This window comes from Colius striatus, chromosome 7, assembly GCF_028858725.1.
Source record: "Colius striatus isolate bColStr4 chromosome 7, bColStr4.1.hap1, whole genome shotgun sequence".
NCBI classification, from domain to species: Eukaryota; Metazoa; Chordata; class Aves; order Coliiformes; family Coliidae; genus Colius; species Colius striatus.
In genome coordinates, this window is record NC_084765.1 from 13,964,126 (window position 1) to 13,984,121 (window position 19,996).

Sequence of the window (19,996 nt, forward strand, 5' to 3'; positions counted from 1 at the left end):
TAACACAGACTGAATCCATTTCATTTCGGGTCTTAACTACAGGTAATTTCACTAGCTTCAATACTGGGCACAAACTCTGAAGCAGCACTCATTCCTGTTTTGCTCAAATCATTCAGCTTGGAAACACCTAAGCAGCTGTACTGAGAATAGCAACTGCATCTCTTAACTTTGACTTTGAAACTAAATTTATATCTACACACTTCAATTTCATGACAAAATCTTTGTTCTTGAGAGTCAGGTAAGAAGAGAGTGATTCCAGTACTAGCACAGGAAGCCTCCAAGAATGCTTCAAGGTCTTTTACTATTTGGAAACAACTGCCTTGAAAAATCCAGCCTCAGCCATTTCAGTGTTTACAAAACCACTTATGAACTCCTCTATTTAAATGAATTTTCAACTAGCACACCGTGCAAGGACTGTTAATAGATATGGCATATTTTTAAACTATAGAACCTTGATATTTTTTTTGATCAATGTTCCAAGAGGGGTAAAAGGGTGGAAGCATATCTCGTAATGCTCCAGTCAAATCTCAGCATAGGCAGCTACAGCTAGGCAGAGATTGTATCTTTCTACAGGCACGAAGTACTTTTCGCTTTCTTGAAACAGTGGTTTGCACCATCAGTCACTGCAAGCCACTCCACTAGCAGATGTGGATATGTGCAGATTTGGGTCAGTTTGTTTGCAAGCTTCTTCAGTATACGTGAACCCAACTACCATTTCATTTAGGTCTGTTGAAGAGACAGTGCTCTTAATGATAACTAAATTCTGTATAAGTTTCATAAAAACAAGCAACCCAACACGTCTAAGAACACTAGGTGTCCCAGCTAGACAAAAAATAGTAGCATGAGTTCATATTATTGAATTTAATCACAGGATAATCTTTACAAATAATTACTACCAAGTCCTTAAAGGCAATCAGCTGAAGACAGAAATCACCAGCAAACTTGGTGAGTAGTTCTACAGCTGATGGGATCAATTCCAGCTTTTGCATCTCCATTTCTCCCTATTTGTTCTGAGGTCTCTAACAACATACCCGTAATTCTGTTCCTGCTCGGTATTTTCTGGATGCAGATATGAGAAAAAGCAATAATGAAACCGATGGCATCTCAAGCTGTTTTATTCTGATGCATTTGGTGAAGATTTTTTTTTCCATGCCTTACAGCCAAGCCTATTACCAGCATTGTTTGACAAAGGCTAAGAATTTTAGTTCTGTTGCAACGTTTCTCCTTAGAGAAAAATGTTTTCATATCCACTCATCTGTTTCAGAAGTCTGCTTTTTAAAACTTTGTACTAATTCTCTTGCTTCTCAGTCATTTCTGAAATTGTGCCTTTCCCTTACCATTCTCTCTCTTCCATAAATCCCTCTTTTCAAAGAGTACTTGAAAACACCCATACAAAACAAAATATTCCACAAAGAATCACAATGACTGCTATTTTAGGGTTTGGGGTTTTTATAAAGTAATGTCATTGTCCCAAATATTTTGGTTTCCCAGATGAATAGATTGTGCAGTAATCCATGACTTGCAAAATAATTTTATTCAGAATATCACTTTCATGAATCAATTTAGATTGGACAAGGCCTTAGGGTGTCTCTGGATCCATTACTTGCTCAAAGCAGGGTCAGCTATGAGAAGGTGAGAAGGGTGCTTGGGCCTTCTTCCAGGCAGGAACACCACAAAGTTTTAGTCATTCACATAGTGCAGGCGTGATCACAGTAGAGCACGACAAATTACCTGGAGCACCTACCTATACTAGTATTTGCACAAATCCCAATACCAGGAGTACTAAGCAGAAGGCAGACAACATTTTAAGCTACATAATGAATACAATAAAAAATATAACAAGTATCTAGTGTGGAGAGGCCAGAAAAAAGAAACATCTGTGCTATCTGCTGTAATTACCTTAACAGAGATACCCAGACACCTTCCATACAGTCTTATAACATTCTACAGCACAGAGAGAACTGTAGATATTTTAATGTTATATGCCTCAAATATACAAGTCCTGCAAATATTCTCCTAATATCACAAAGCATTCAAAACAGCAAAAGGCAGGAAGTTCATGATGCAGCTCACTGCAGCTATTAACACAGGGAGATGCAAACAATCCTCCCCCACAAAGATCCTATTCTGTTCCCTGTGCAGCAGTACACAGCATACACCTTCAACAAAACATCATCAAAAATATTAGTAGCAGAGGGAGAGAAAGCCATGTACCAGACTTAACTATATCACAGTATTAGTGGCAAACTACCAGTATAACCAAACGCAATTCTGCTGCAATAGCCAAATTATTTCTATCACTTGCTTCAGCAGATGAGTTTCCCCTCAGGCAGGAAACTTGCACAGTTTCAGTTATAACCAGCAGATGCTTCTTAGTCACAAATCTAGTATTAATTAATGACAGTATTAAGCAGGATTGTTGATTATTAATTGTCAGAAAAAATGCACTGTTCATATGTAACTTTCTGCTGTATACATCAGAAAATATTAAATGCTTGACTCAACGATTAACTTCCTCTTCCTAACACTGTCCAAGTAGCAAACTCAACTGGATGACTTATACTCAGACTAACGGTTCATATCGTTCTAACTTGTCTCTAAGGATGGCTTCAAGAAATGCAAATAGAAAAAAGCTAAGCTTCCTCAAATTGCACCTCTAGTCTCCAATAATTTGCCACTCAAGTAATTCCTGAATCCCGAGGTAACTTCTCTCATTTTAGCACCCCTGATGGATTTTTTATTTCCTCTAGGAATTTGTCCAGCTGCACGCTGAACTCATGTAGACTTTCAGCACCCCTGCTTTTCTTGTACCAAATAGAAGTCCATCCCAGTTATCAATGACCTGTTCACCATATGTCTTCTGTAGTTCTGTAACATGAACTACAATATTGAAACATATGAGCTACAAACTCCCTACAGACCAAATTACTCAATATAGGCCATCTTGGAGTAACCAATCTCTAGATCTGAACTAAGGACAGACTCTTAACACAAATACCATGAAGTCTTCATACACTACATACAGCAAGTTTCTAATTACTGTTATTTTTTTCTAAGTGAGTTTTGTTCATAATTTCAATGCCACACATATGAAAATTACAAGACACATGAAATATGCAGACATGCATTCTCTTTCTACGTCAGTGTCTTCAACGAAAGCACTCTGAAGTGACCACCACTTCGAACAAACTAAATTTACTCCAAGTAAATCATTTCAGGTTGCACTTCTACTAAAGCAAGGGTCAAAGTAACATTCATTGTAACTTCTTTTAATGAGTTTTGAGGAAAACATTTTCTTCCAAGTATTTTCTAGATTAATTGAGGTTTATGATTACTCGCATACTTCGAAATGTTTCCTCCTTCACTTACTTGTTCAGTCTGGAAACAACTTCTGCATTCTTCTGCAGAAGCTGACATCACAGCAACCTTCCTGTGTACAAAGGGGCTGGATGACTGCTATATTGGATGACTAGTGTTATTGACCACTGCTGATAAAAAATGAACTCTGGTTCTGGTAAGTAACTACTCATCCACATCGTCTATTTAAGATAAAGAAATGTGTTTACAGATACATTTCCAGGAAACAAACAATTTACAGTGGTGTCATACTCAATTTCAAGTTTGTTGAGCTATTCTAAAAATAAATATCACAGTAATTTCTGCACTACTGCAGATACTGAAAGGAAATACATCTAAAACTTAAAAATGGGAGATCATTATCTGAATGTCATTAAGGATGACCTTAAAACACATACTATATTTTATGAATTCTAGTCACGTTGCCACTGTGCTTATATTGTCCTACCCATCAATGTTAATTTACTGTTATTTTTAAAGCTTCCATACAATAGTCATTGTTCAAGAGTTCAAGCAACATCCAATCCTGTTCTACTCAAACTCAAGTCTAGCATTCATTTTACTGAACCGCCCCACACTGGCCTGGTTTTCGTCACTCATCAAAGCCTAACACAACAAAACCTCCGAAAACACCACTTTAGCACTTTTATTTCTTAAGCCTTGTTTGAGTTCAAATTTCTTTGGTTAAACAGCAGATACAATAGCAGCACTGGGTAAGAAATATCAACAGTTAACTTAGTTTGAGGAGTAAGAAACAAGAGGAACACAAATTAGGAAGAGATTTGTTTTTTTACTGAATGGTTTGAAATGCACAATTTTTCATTTAAGACACTCAGTTTTCTTTGTTGTTACACAGAAAGTTACTAAAAATACAAAAATAACTAAATCATAAATTTATATACATTGACTATCTGTACTGACGAATATTTATGTTTGAGTTCTTAATGATGACAACAATACTCCAAAATTAAAGACAAACCTCGAGTATCTAAATCAGGATTACTTTCCCATTGTAATTAAGTAGGACAAATCCATTCTATAAAATCAACCAGAATTTTACATCTTTCTTGAGATTGCTTATGCATTCTTTATAAATGAGCATCTTTATGTAAAAGAGTGTTCAAACACTGCACAACATTTAAGAAGATGAGACTCTAAATAGTTCAGTACTTGTTTGGTTTGTGGGGTTTTTTCCCCACAACAAAAGGCTATTTAACTTCAAGAATTACCTTTTTTTTTTTGGGCTTTCTCACACTGACTATAGCTTTTATGTAACTTTCTTTCGTTGTCCATTTATTCTTATGAGTTTTGTGTCGACTTGTTTTTAGATTTTTGTTGTGTTTTTTCTTTAAAAACAAAATATTCCAAAACCCAACAAATTTGGTGGGCATTATAGTCCCTTTTTTCTCCTCCCACAAATGCAGCTGATGAGACCAATTTAAATAACTTCTCTTCCTCCCAGACGCATAAGGAAAATTTTTTCCAGGCCCACGCTCAGTGTTGGGGGAATCAAGGACACAACTGCCTTCAAAGCTAACAAACCCAACTAACAGAATACTTTTGTCTGTCATATTCATCTCCCTGCCCTATTTCTGCTTCCCCTTTGGATCCCCTGTAAATCACCCATCACTACTACTTCTGAACACAGCTTATATTCTAAGTGGGTATTGCACAACACCTTCTACAAACATTACAATTTCTTCCTTGAATTTTCACTTCCCTTCAGAAAGAGATTTGCATTAAACACACAAGTTAAAACCTCTGCACCTCTCCCCTACCCCAAGTCAGTGTAAACTGCATTACGCACTAGGACAGCATTCTACTAAGTGCAATGTCGAGGAAAAGCATCAAATTCTTTATTTATTTCCAAGCTTCTTTTCTCTTTGAACTCATCTTACTAACCACGTTTATTTTCTCCAACAACAGTATAACTGTTAGTGGAAGATTACCGCTGCTACCAATGCTAACAAAGATATTGGTGTACCTTTTTTTTTATAGCATTGATGCAGAATAATAAACTCGATCAAGTTGTGAACAGTTAACCATTACACGCTTTCATGTAATACCCGAAAAGCTGCTGTGGAAAAAAAGCAGAGCTGTTTTAAGGATCAGCTTTGTGAATATCCAGCTTCTCTGAAATCATGGTAAACGCCTCAACCCGTGGTTAGCTACCCCACTCAACAAGCCAACAAAAACATGATTAAAAAATGTAAACCTGGTGTGCTTCTGCTGCCACAGCTAAGGTCCCACACACATAGAGAGAGCACTTCGGCTCCCGAAAATCTTCCAAAGCGCCTCCTGCTCGGTGCCAGGTGACAGCTACTTGCCACCTCGAAGACTTTTGTAATCTCAGGTACAAAAAACACCTCTGAAGCCCGAGTGCTGAGAGGCGCTAGTAGCTCCTCAAGACGTTTCGGAATTACGGCTCGGTGTCAGAAGCTCCTGCGCTTCGGACGAGGAGCTGGCCGATGGAGTACTGCGGATAGGCGCCGCCTCTGCTGCCTCCCGCCTCGCAGGACCCCGCACGAACACGAAGCGGCGGGGACAAGTCGCGCGGGCAGCGCTGACTCCAGCTCCGGCGCCCGAACCCCGGACCCCGCCGCCCGCAGGTGACACCGGCCACCCCCGGGCCCGGAGCTGCACCGAGGCCGAGCAGACAGCGGGGAGCGCCCGGAGGCCGTGGGTCGCGTCGCGGCGACCCCTGAGGAAGGAGAAGACGAAGCGGGACAAGAAGGGGGGAAGGGGGGGGGGGGGGGGAAAGCAAGCGGACAGCGGCAGGGAGGGACAAGACCGGGGGGAGAGGGGAGGGGAGCAGAGCCCCAACCTCGTCCCGACATCAGTGGCGAGGCCCTCGCGCATACCTCGCAGCGCCGCTGCCCCACCGCCACGGCCATTTCCCTTCTCTCCCGCCGCCGCCGCTGGGAACGCGCGCGTCGGGCTGGAGACAGCCCCCTGCCGCCGCTGCACCGCCGTGCGCTCACTTCCGGCCCGCAGAGCTGGCGCTGGCGCGGCTGAGGGGGCGGGCCGCGGCCCTGAGGAGATGGGCGGGGCGCGGCGTAGCGTCCCGCCCGCCGCCTCGCTCCGACCGTGTCCCGGGCGCGCGCCCGGCCGCCACCTCACCTGTCCCGCCCGCCTCTGCTCGGGCGGCGAGGCGCGGAACGGCACGGCACAGCGCGGAGCCCGGCCGGCAGCTGGGTGCACACACTCGCCGGGGGCCTGGCTGTAACCGTCGCCGCAGCAGCGGCCGAGTCTCTTCGGCCATGGCAGCGGGGGCTGGGCCGCGCTGAGGTGACTCTCCGTCATTTCCTCCCCTTATCGCCCGATCTCCCTAAGAATGCTCGGCATGACTGGAAACTTGCACAACGCACCGAAAACGTCCGTCGCGCGCTTCCTCCGCCGCGGGGAAGGTACTGCCCGTGCCCGCCGGGAACGGAAAAGGCACCGGAGGCCGAGAAGCGACGCGAGTGAAACGGGGGTGCTGCCGAGCGCAGGGGCTTTACTCGTAGAACTTCCCTTACTTGCCAGCTGAGACTCCCAATAGTTTGGAACAACATGTTCCACTAAACGGAACTTTGCTTAATATAACTTCAGAAACTACTTTGCTAGACCGGCAGATCCCTGTTGTCTACCCCAGCCTTCCTGACATACCAACACGGTTCAAAACAACAATATTTTGGTTTGACCTTCACAATAGCTTCAAAAGAATATAATGCTTTGAGTATGCTCAAAAGTATTGCATGTGGGATTTTATACAAAGTTTATACAATGGGCCTTTCATAAGATCATTGTAATGAGCATTTAAAAGTAACAAGATGCAAAAGAGTTCCAGGCAGAACAACTTTATAGTCCATCCATTCAGGATGCATTCTTTAAAATAATCAACTCAGTTTATGCCTATTGGCATTTTATCCAGCACTTTTAGCACACCAAAATTCAAAGAAACCCAAAATACTTAATGAAGCATAGAAGATCTGAAAGTGTGTCAGTTTAGAAGCTACAATATACATGAATTAATAGTAGGTCATAAATACATTGCTGGCAGTGACTTTTTCTGCATGATTATACGTAAACTCCACTATTTTAGCATAGAAGCATTTTCTATTGGATGAATATCAACCTAGTACCATTAAGGCCCCTTGCAGGTGACTTCCAACAGGAACAAAATGGAGACTCAGAAGGATGACACGTGTTCCTACAGAAGCATCATAGGCATTACTTTTTAATTACACAGATTGCAAAACTGGTTACCAAAGTCCTAACTACCTCTGTGATCCAAGCCATCGAGATTTTTTTCTGGTCTGTTATGAAGAAGAGAAATTGATCCTTTCTAATGACATTCCAGTACTGCCCATGAATAAGCCAGTTCTGCTCCAATTTTGAACATAAAATGCAGCAGCAATAGTAGCTATCTGCTTTGCTCTCAAGGTCCAGGCTTCTTTCCAGACTGCCTGTCCAAATACACCATCTTTGGGAGTGGCATTTCAGATTTCTTTGTCCTATGTCCTGGCCAGCTCTTCTGTTGGGCTTCTGTAGTGGTCCTGGCCAGGAGACCACTATGTGTGGAGCAGCTAGTGACCCACTTAGCAATTCAGTGGAGGCCTGTGCTGTGCTGCCTGCATAGTGTGGCCCTCAGGCTCGTGCTGTGCAGTGTGTATCCCTTGGCCGCAGGATAAACTTTGCAGTTCACTGTAACAGGAGTCTGCAAGCAGCTCCCACTCAGTATCAGCGATTACACCATCTGCGTGTCCTTGCCTTTATCTAAAAGAGCAGCAAGAGGTTACCACGTGAACACCCTTTCTGTTTGGCAGCAGAAATGACGGACAGAACTGTTTTCTTGTAAGAAAATTCTAAAATGGCTGATGCAGGAAACTCTCTTCTATGGGAGTCTTCAAAGTGTGCTGTGTCCATTTGATACTGTACAACTGTGGGTTTCCAGCATCTACAGGGGTGTAGGGATATCTTTGTTATCCTCTCTTTCTTCATAGTGCTGGCTCTAATAAACAGCAGGTTAAATGGTACTTTACAGAGGCAGAGTGCCTTTCTTACTGAGATCCCAACTGGTGCAAAACAGTTTCCATGGTGATTATGCTGCTTTCCCCCTCACCCCCAGGTCACATTCAACTGCTCCAGGTCACACCTCTAACTCTGGGGCCATAGGTTTTAGCCCTGGGACAACCATTTGTCTATGTTTCATCCATCACTAACCAAAGAAGCATTAATCTGCTTAGTGCTAATAAACGGCAGCTACCATATCTAACAATTTCAACAAGATCATGACTATTTGACTTATCAATCTCTATCACATTACGTAATAAATGACGGTATGACCCAGTCATGACTGGTATGACTCATAAAAGCTCAGACAGGAAGGACGATTTGGTTCATTCTACAGATCAGCACAGAGTTTTAGACTATTGTCAAGCTTGACTACCAGTACCACAGTAACTCAGTGAACCTTCTGTGCCTTTCCTTAGACATTATCTCCTTCTGGTCAGAAACTTTTCCTGCTATTCTGCATTCATTTTCATAATTTAAGCCCATCCTTTATAGCAGTATCTTTTTTTTTTCCCCAAAAAATATTCTAAATGTATTCCATGATATAAATAGCTACTGATTTCCTTTTATCACACTGTGTACAACCTGAACATGCTATTCCTTCCTTTGCCTTCACTGCTTACACCAGAGAGCAACTCCAACACCAGTACTTTTGCCTCTGCTGTTTCTCAGCTACATTCACATTACATACACATGAATTATTGGATGCATTCTAGAAGCAGTACCAGCCAGTTTGCTGGTACAAACAGCATTTGCATATCAGGTGCCTTGTAACATTCTCCATAGCTGGGCAGTCAAAACAGTTCTGTTTCAAGAGATAACTGCTTGGCATTAGAAGTCCAGCTTCTAGGTAAAATTACACTATCCCCTAGACAGTTGAGTCAATAAATGGAACAATGACATAGCCTGCAGACTTGTTTATGAATGGGTAATTACAGGTTACACATTCCCACATGAAAATATTACATCAGTTTTAAAGTATTTCTTATACAGGAAGTTATTAATATGCCCATGCAAACAGAGTGCACAAAGTGTGTGTCTCGACAGTCTCACCACCTTGCTACTGTATGTGCTGTCTGTGATACATAGTTGCCCTGAGAGTTTTCAGGAGGCACTTGGTAAAGCTATGTCTTGTAAAAAATAAACAACCAACTGTAAAAAAAGTAAAGTGGTACAGATAGATAAATCCATACAATTTCATTAAGTAACATTTGAATTAAATTTTAAATTGCATATTAAATGCAGAATAAACATGAGGTAATTTGGAGAAAATGCTGTGCTTACCACCCTTATACTTGCACTTCACAAAATAATTCCAACACAATATATGCAAAAATCAAATCAACTTGTGTAGCTAAGTATACTGACACTGCTGTTATCTGGAAATATGCCAAACTGCAGATGGCAGGTGCCTTTTAAAACAACACTTATAAACAAAGCTTGATGTATACCCAGATCAAAAGAATGACTTCCAGTAGCAAAACATATCAAATGTGCTTTGGTGTTGATAACACATGGAAAGTAAAAAAAAACAACCCAACACCTAAAAACCAACCAAACAAAAAACTTTAAAACCAAAACTGCCCTAATTCTCTTCTCAGTCTAAAACACATTTATGTAACTCTCCCCAATTTAACAGAAAAACATAATTTAACTACTGGAATGGCAACTTGCCTTTAACTAACTGGAAAAAATAAGCTTGATGTCTATTGTATCCTTTTTGTGAATGACAAATTGTTAGTAGAAGCAACGGGATTATTTAAGGACAAATGTGTTTCCCCTGACAATAGGAAGATGGAGCATATTGTACCAGGGACAAAAACCTCTTCACAGATACCATGACATGTACCAGAACATGATACTGACTCTGCAGCACGTCTGTTCCACGGAAATTCCCCAACATTTGTTGATCACGGTGGGGATTGCAACAATAGGTTCACCCTGTCCCACTGATATGCTCTCCTTGGCATAGACGAGGTGTGGGTGTCTCACCGCCCTGTGGAGTGGTCTGGAGGAATGACACTGCAGAGGCTCACAGCCCAGCACAGTGGGCAACACTGCATTTTGGCCAGGTCCTGAAGCTGCCAGCCCCAACATCATAGTCCCTGCACAACTCAGTGAAACCTCCTGTAGTTTTCGTAACTGGGGGCTATGCTCAGTGCTGCAGCTGTTCTTGTGTGTGTGGTCTTCAAAAGCCTTAAGGCCTGTAACTTGTATTTATGGAGCAATTAAAAATCTCATATTTGAAGGAAAAAATTTAATTTTAAAGTACAGTATCTCAGACTATGTAGGAAAGGAAAATGATGAATCTACATTTACAACTCAAATACTAGGTGGCTCTTCAGGTTAGCCACAAGATTCAGTCATGTTTGAATGAAAGGATAAACTGTTTATCTTAAATTATATTTTCTTAATGATGTACACATAAAGAAATCATGTTAAGTATTCTAAAAAACCTGTTAGCTTTAACACAGTAGATACTACAAAAATCTACCAATCTTTAGCTAACCAAGACAGGTAATTTTAATATCATCAGGGTGACTCCTATGTATTTAAAGCCATAAGTCTGGAACATCTGATAATTCATATCAAAATTTCAGCTATAATTTTTTACTCTATATTTTTTTTCTCTGAAAACCAGTAGAGGGAGACAGGTTCTTTTTAACTCTTAAAGAAGGCAAAAGATCATATTACTTCCTCAAAAATATACTTCCTAAAAAATCAACATAAATTCCTAGATTAGTCTCACAAAGCCTTTTCTTGGTAATTTTAAATTTTATTAATACTTTTCTTGTTCTGAGTGTTTATTCAAGGTTAAATGGCTATTGCTTACATCTGCAGATGTTTATTCAGCAGTATGTTGCTATTAATATTTCATTGTGGATATCTTTCAGAGAGAAAGGGGATGACAGTGATAGTAATGAATGAAAAATAGGCCATGGTTATGTTATTTCACCATTATGCAACAGCTTGCATGTTTTCAGTGTGTGTAAGGTCTGCATATGGCTCTCAAAATCTATAGAATAATTTCAGCTGACTGTATATATTTGAATTACATATTATAGGATCAAACATTAGACGAAAATTTTGCTCTGCAATCAGAAAATACTGACAAATAGTTTCAAGTGCCAGTAAAATGTTCTCTTGGGTTATTTTCTTAGGACTCAGGTTCTTTTTCAGTAAATATGAATTTAGGCACCAAAAGCCAAAATACTACTTACAGACATTGGCAAAGCAGCTGAGGTATGTCCCACACAATTTAGGCACCATTCTCTACAAAGTGAGATGACAGGCCATACATTTGAAATTAATAAAATAATTTTCATGTGTACTACAATTCTTTTCATTTAAATTATATCCAGAAGAGCTATTAGAACAGATAACTGAATAACAGAACCAATTTAACACATTTCACTACTTGTTTTACTTGCAAATACTTTGTGGTAATTTGTATCCTTTTTTTTAACTATAACTTCCTTTTACAGATGGTTTATATAACCAGATAAGATTTTTTTTTAAAGAGCTTATGTTCTGTGTGATATGCACAATTTCCATCACTTGAAAGATATAAATAAAATGAAGCTTCATTCATAAAATGAACATTCCTAAAATTGAGTGGACACAAAAGAGGTAGAAAATGCAGACAGAAACTGTTAGTGCTGGAGTATGCTCAGAAGGTACCATGGGATAGATGTTAGTCTGCAGTATGCTTTGGTAAGGGCTATTAATGTAAGAATGATGCCAAAAAAAAGTGAGGGAGAAACTGTGGGCAAGAGGATGCGTACCTGGAAATAGCAATCATTCCTTGAGCAATGGTAATTAAGGTAATTGGAAACCAGCTTCTGGTATTTAAAATCGTGATCCCAGCAAGTCATACTTAATCATAGAATCATACTGGCTACTCATTGAAATTATCCTGTATTGAAGAATTAAAACCAACCAACCAAAACAAAACGAGTGCTACCAGTAGGAATCCTAGAGCAAGATATTTCCACAGTGATCTCTTTGTCAGGATGCTAAGAAAGTGGCTAGAGGGTCTTCTCCCATCTGCCCAAATACTTGCAGCTTCAAGTAAGATCCAACCCCTCACCAACAAAATCTGATATTCACTTTCTGGTACCCGCTAATGGCATGAAGCTTCTTGAAGTAACCCCGTGATCATCAGTAACACAACTTAACAAAGTTTTAAGCATTACAAGTCAATGGGAATAGTCTACTATTTAAAAAAAATGAAACAATTCCCTATGTCATGCATTTCTTTGCAGTTACCCAGTTAATACTGGTGAAAATAAACGACCCTATCAAGTACATTCAGTGAGGTAGTTTTCATATCCACATGCAAGTCTAATTCTGTCATGGCTCTGAGTTGTAATCTTTATATTTCAGTGTTTTAAAGTTTTCATAGGGAAAGTTACGTACACAATGTGTTTCCCAGAGGGCATCTATAAAACTGTTTTTCAAGTTAAGGGTAAATGATTCAAACTCAACAGATTTTATCCAATGGATGTTCTGGAAGGAGAAGAATGAATTTAAAGAGCCTGAAATCCTTGCCAAGATACTTTAATTGGTAAATAAGCATCTTCTAGTTAGGAATGACAGTTATGTAAGAGCAGAGTACATTATTCAGAGGGATTTATTGCTTGCCTTTGCTGTTGACATTAATGAGTAGAAAGACACATATGCTTGAGGGACGAAACCAAATATTGTTTTAATGAAAATGATCTCCAAGTTTGGTAGAAAACTTTTCATATAGAATTGTTGTCAGAACCTATCAAAAAGAAGCCAATAGCACTAATACATGTCACAACTCACTTAAAAAAAACTTGACACAGCTTGCATGTGTGGAGGAAAAATCAGTGTGTGTTCATGTATGAGAAACCTCAGGAACTCACCTAATCAGCATACCGCAGTTCTGGCCTCATAATGAACCCTATCTTTGTGGATATTCCTCATCCATCAGAATAATTCTACTAAATGTATCAGGGACTCTGTTAGGATTGAGGTTATGCACTCATGTGTGGGTGTGCAGAACACATTGGTAAATGTCACTTTTCATCTTCTAGGGTGTCAGAGAAATCACCTGTCAGCAAACCTACTCAGGATCCACGGTTATCCTTCTGCACTGAAGCACTGACACATCAGGACACAGAGGAATATAGCACTCATGCTAATTAAAAGCAGTGCTTAAGCACTATTGAAACATTTGCAAACACATTATTAATGCTAAGAAAATTAGTTATTTTCCAAATGTAAATGTAATATTAAGCTTTTAATAGTAATGGTCCTTTGCTTGAGAATACACTCAAGAGTAGCTGAAGGATATGGAAGAGGATATTGATAAAGAAATGGCACTTCAGTATGATGCCATTGGCTAATTCTGCCTATGATATACCTAATATGCCACAGTGCAGCAAGTATTTAAGCTTATACTTTCACCACACACACGCATAGAGTGGTCTAGTGACTCTCTGAAAGTTCTTACTGGGAGAGTGTTTAGCTACCTCATCTTAACTAAATTCAAATCCTCTCAGAAAAAAAATGATTAAATTGTGTATATGTCATTTGCAAAAATTACTTCCATTACAGTCCTGCATAGTCTTTTGGAAGAGCAGAAATCCATCATCCAAGTCGGGAATCACATCACAGTAACACTAAGCATGATCTTGGTTTTGTGTTTAAATTAATGGAAGTTTTGCTCACAGTCACTGAAAGCATAGCCTAAAAATAACCAAATCACCTTCACTTCATCCCACTAAAACCAATGGATTAATCCACCTGCAATGTTTTGGCATCCCCCAAAGGTATCTGTCTGAATCCTTGACCTGTGTGAGACTGTATTAAAATACCAAACTAATGAAAACGTCAATCCTTCAGTTATTTATTCATACTCTGTTGGCCAGGTAATCCTGTCCTTCTTAGTCTTACATTATTAAAAACAAGTCCAAGTCTAACCTGGTTATTAGATTAGGAAGTAAAATGCTCATCTCCTATCTAATATTAAAATGCTTTGAAAATCCACAAGGTTTAAGTCACAAAAGCTAGAATTATTCTAAACCCAAGTGGTCTTTATGAGATTTAAAACTTGAATAAAGACTAACATGCTAGTCTTATAAAATGGATGCCATTCATGAAGTACTACAAACGTAGTTCCTGACTACTACATATTCCTAAAGCAGCAAAGAAAATACAGTACTTATGATCTCTACCTCTCTCTTTGGCTGACAGAGATAATTTAAAAGCTTGTTCTAAAAGTCAGATAGGACTGTTTTCAACACTGAAGATCCAACATACAGTTGCAGCCTTTTAGAGAATTCCCTATGTTTGAGTATGCATACAGCTTTTGCTAAAGGGGGAAGATACAGATTCAAAACAATGCTTTATCTCTTTTTTACTAAAATTACTGCTATCACAAATCCCACAGCTTGGAATAATCAGGCTAAAAATTCTGTTCTCAATTATACCACTTTTACATGCTTATTAATTTTTATCATGTCACAGTTTCATGAGCTTTGCAGTCACCACACAGTTTTCTAAGGAAAAGGACAGCTAGCCTGCCAGCTGTAGAAGGCTTACCCTGAAAGCATTTAAAGAATCCTTCTTTAATCTGATTTTAGTGGAAATGAAGCTTTAGTAATTTTCTGTTTGCTCTAATTAAGAGAGCTGATCTCACAGGTAACTAAAACATCCCCTGGAAGTTGAAGTTGGAATCTGTTATGTGCAGTCTGAAAAGCTATTATTATGTTGCATCCAGACAAAGAATAGAACCAACCAATCTACCAGAGCAAAAAGCTGAAACTATCCATTTTCTGCAACAGCATGTATCATGTAACTTGTTAAGATTCTATCTGACCCTTCAATTAAGGGGATTTGCAGCAAACCCCAGGGTATATTCAATCTCTGAAAACCAGGCCACATGGTGGGACATGGTTAAAGCCAGAGTTGTTACCCCAGCTTCCCACAGGCTCTTCCATAACTATTAGATTGTTTCCAGAAAGTCCCTTTTTACTCTAAATTACTTGAAAATACCCCTTTTTTTTTATTGTCCTTTCACATACCAGAATTCTGAGAACTCACTAACCTTTTGGAGTGTAATCACCAGTAATGTTTTTCCACTGCTATACTTCTTTTCCTGTTTTCTCTTTCTTGCATATAGGTTAAGCATGCTAGGTTATTTCACCACCTAGCACGTTAGTGACTTAGTCCACATCATTTAAGGTCAAGCCAGGCTTTTACAACATTGAAGACACTGCAACTCATTAGAAACCATTAGTTTCACAGTAAAGAACAAACATTCTGTTAGGCTTTCAACTAAGTGAACATATAGAGATTAGAGAGTGCTAACATAGCAGTGCTAGCACCTTTGCAAACACAGGACTTCAAAGATAAATAGGCTGCTTGCCTAATAGCAAAAGGCAGACAGGTGTGATGACTGCAGCAGAGCTTGTATTGAAAGCTTTTTTCCTTTAAACCTGTTCTTAAACTCTATGTCCCTCTGTGATCACTAAGCACTAGGAATGACTGTCTGGAGCTGTTACTCTAAACAAGGATTTTTAAAAAATAGATGTTGATATTTTTACTGGCTTTGAAAAAAATAACTTGATTGCAGTCTATTACTAACCTTTAATGGTACAAAACCCACAATATTTTGATGCAAGATAGCAATTCTTGCCCAAAATTTGAGTCCTATGCGAGATCCCATGTTTGCAGTTATTAATGTGAAGGGAGTTTTGCCTTGAACAGATGATAAAGCCGTAAGAGAGTGTTTGAGTATCTAAAAAAAAGTTCTGTGCAGTCACTTCAGTTGGCAAAGTTCCTTAAAACTTCAGAAAACTGCATTAATTTAAAAATAACATGGGAAGCATTATTTGTTTCCATCTGTGTGGATATAGTAATCCACTTACCATGGAGACTGTGTGATTTGTTGGGCAGGCTGGGGAACAATGACTCTTCAGGAGAATTTGCAGGGTCTTTCCCCATCCCTTTGCATAGCAAATTTTGGGGCAAGGCTGTGCATCAGAGAAGGATGGATAAAGCAAATTTAAGGCAAGCTTCACAGTCACCTGGTAATGAGGCAACTGCACCAGCACCATTTTGTAGATGAAGTTATACATCTGCAGCCTGAGGCTCAAAGAAAGAATTTGATAATGCTTTTACAACAGATACAGTTTGTTTAGGCAAACCAGTTTGTCTTGGCTTCAGTTCACCAGCCTGAAAAACAGACATTATCTAACTGTGGTTTTCTGAAACAAGGAACAATTGCAGAGTTCTTTCAGAGAGACTGATGAAAGCTTTTACTTTGTATGTTACATTTTTATTAGCAGAGGGTATAGACTATGGAAGGATATGGGAGCAATGTGAGAATATGTTACAAGATAAGGAAAGAAAATAAGGCCTAGAAGAACTGTTGTTGTCCTGATCTTTTCTATAGATCAGTCTGTTTCTCAAGACATTTCCATCCCCAATACCTTTCACAGCTGTAAACACTTGCAGCAATTGCACCAAGTACCATAGACACAGACAGTATTAGCTACCTTTAACCCAATGTCAACACCAGAAAAGTAAGCAACATCTGTCTAACCAATCCTAGGGCACTCTTAGGTTCACAGGGCAGTTCTACTTTTGAAGTGTATCTGGAATCAAAGCTTCTGTAGCAGTTGATGCAGAACATACAGTAACTTCTTTGCTTCACATGAAATTTGTGGATTAATATTTCACCTATTTCACAGAGTAAATGAACACTAACTGCTGTAAAATATTTCATATTAAACTCTCAAATTAAAACTACCTATAAGAAGAACGAGTGTCTAAGTAACTATAGTGTAATGGCCATTTACTTGAACAATTGATTTGATGTTGGTCTTACAAATGATTTTAACGGTTACACTTTCATATTCATATAACTATTTAATTCCTGCTTCTGCAAGAACACACTCTTAAAAATGACTGTTAGTTGCAGGAGTATGTGGCAATATTCTTTTTCTCCACAAGGTTTTCTGTATCCTTTGCTTCATGGTGTCCTTGCCCCACTTCCCCCCACGGCATGAGTCATTCAGGTCAACTATGTAACTTTTCATCTGGATTAAATACATTCAGTAAAATTACCAGTTAGATATCAAAGCAAACGTCTATATAGATTCAGGCTTCTGAAATAAATCTCAAACTATGCAACAAAATGTCATATTCAACTCTGAATATACTCCAGGATATATAATTCATTTTGAAATAGCTTGCATTATGATTTATTTCCATTCCTCTGCAGTAGGTAGAAGCCTGTATTTCCTTTTTATAGACACATAGCTTGGAAGGGGCAAGAAAATTACAAACAATGCTCTTTTCAAACATTCTCACCCAACCTACTTTTTATGAGTACTTTTGAGGGTGAGAAAATATATTTGCAATGCAGTATAAAACTTGTATGAATCAACAAAGAGTAAAGATCAGTGGTTGATAAAGTAGAAAGGGTGAAAGAAGCAGAGTGAAACAACTTTAAAGCTACTTTTATGTTCAACTACGGTTTAAATAGGTCAATACAAAATATGCAAATTCCCCCCAGCACACCTTTTGTAGAAATGTCCTTTGAAAATTCCATCAAAGAAAGGAGAAGTTGGGATGATTTCCCTTTCTGTAATAAAGTCGCCCCTTGCCACTGAATCTTTACACATCTTGCCCCTAATGCTGCTGCTGAAGAGAAAGTGCTTCATCTCTGAAGTAGACAAAATGTTTCCTGATGGCCAGGGTCCAAATCAAGGCAGGATGGAGCAGAACTTGCAACCATATCCTCCCATTCTTGTAACATTCAAATTTCCTCAGCAAGCTTTTCAGGAATGAGATAACACTGGGGTTCAACAAGGACACCAACAATACTTTTTGCTAAATACTCTTCCTGTTTTCAGTGCAAGGAAATAAATATACAACCAGTCTGTAAGTCATTGCTCCAATGAACATACATACATTTCTTTGTGGGTTTTATTTTCAACTTGCAAAAAAAGTAACCATTGTCAGGACAATTCTACTGATGTCCACAGACATGTGTATTTCATTTCCAGCAGATGAAATGGTGAATGAATGGGTGTTTCACATGGTGGAGAGTCTAGAAAGGTTGGGGAAATGGCTTCCAGACCAAAAATGCTCTTGCTACCCTTTCACTGAAAGATTTAGTCTTTGGCACATTCCCCGTGGGGGATTAGCAGGGAAAAATGAATAGATTTCAAACAAGCAAGAGAATGAGGAGTGAGAACCACGTCTCCTCAAACATCTCTGTGGAGCACAAAGATAAAAGGCCATGAATTCTGGTTTACTCCTCCACTTCTGTATTTCTTGAAAAACACTCAAAAACCTCCACCTGTATGCTTTCTCATGCTTGTGCATGCTCACACTCACTTGCATACTTACCAGTCTGTATGCACACCAATGGATCTTTACATTCACTCACACACCTCCCACACGTCCATTTGCTCATACACACAGATTCTTGCTCTTACACCTGTGCTCACGTGTACTGACTCACACTTACTTGGCCATACAGGTGCATCCCCTTGCAATTATACATGCTTCCTCTCCATCCTTTGAGATTTTTCTTGCTAGAACAACTAATCGTTCATTCTTTAGCTATACATTTTGTATTCTCAACAGGTTCTGCTAATGGCACTAATTACTATTTTGTCTGCAATTAAAAATAAATTCTCCTCAAGGACTAAGCACCATAATTTAAAAACCTAAATGAAGAGGAAGACCTTTGGTTCATACAAATCATGATGCTACTTAATAGCACTTTTCATCCACGGTGCCTAGAGAGCAGAACTGTATTATTCACAACATGCAATATGAAAAGTGTGCTCTGAACTTTAAACTCACAAAGACACCTCAGAATCTACTTCATCCTTTTCCACAAAGCAGTTAAAAAGCCTGTACTTTAACTCTGTTTTGTAATCCAAACCAAAAGATGGGACAACTTCAGAGAACACATTCAAGAAACTGCAACATTCAACACCAAGAAAAGATACGTAGTAACGTTCAGCATTGTTCTTTTCTTGTGACCTCCAGCACATCACTGGTTACATTGAAGTAGACCTGCATGTTGTGTTTATGATAGAGGTGTACAGTGGATTGACACTGTAACAAAACATTCCTTTGCATTTTATGCTATAATTTTCCTAGCAATTCTGTTATGCTTATTACTTGCTATTTTGACCACCATTGAGCATTGCACCAATGTTTTCACAGAACATTCTTAATACACGTCTGCAATCTGAGCAGTAGGAGAGCTAGTTCAGAGCTTGCCATTTTTATTAAAAATACCAAGACCATCTTTTCTTCAAGGCAAATCAGGCTACCTATCACTGGCTGCTTTGTCATCCAGCTACCAAATAAAAGGTCAACTTAGAATTTTATTACTTTAAGTACTTTTTATTACTTTAGGTTTTATTACTTCAAGTAATTCATCAGTAAACTTTGTCATATCATTTTGTACACACCTTGGGATCATTTAAAAACATTGAAGCACACAGGCCTCATACAATTTGCCAGGAAACATCACTGCTGACTTTGCCCCATTAGTCCAAGGTTTACAAAAAACTAATAATAT

At 39.2% G+C, this 19,996-nt stretch overlaps 1 protein-coding gene across 7 annotated transcripts in view; it reads right to left on the minus strand.

Annotated features, from left to right (window-relative positions):
- The window catches only part of PIK3C2A (phosphatidylinositol-4-phosphate 3-kinase catalytic subunit type 2 alpha), a 63,503-nt gene extending 45,435 nt beyond the window's left edge, over nucleotides 1–18,068 (minus strand). For 4 of the 7 annotated variants that reach the window (XR_009819100.1, XM_062000350.1, XM_062000351.1 and 1 more), the window contains exon 1: nucleotides 6,219–6,386. The gene's annotated coding sequence lies outside the window, so the exon portion shown is untranslated. Of the gene's footprint in view, nucleotides 1–5,572; nucleotides 5,658–6,218; nucleotides 6,387–6,477; nucleotides 6,639–17,970 lie in introns of those variants that run through there. The other 3 variants (XM_062000347.1, XM_062000348.1, XM_062000346.1) reach the window with 3 other exon arrangements.
- Nucleotides 18,069–19,996: the final 1,928 nt, after the last annotated feature.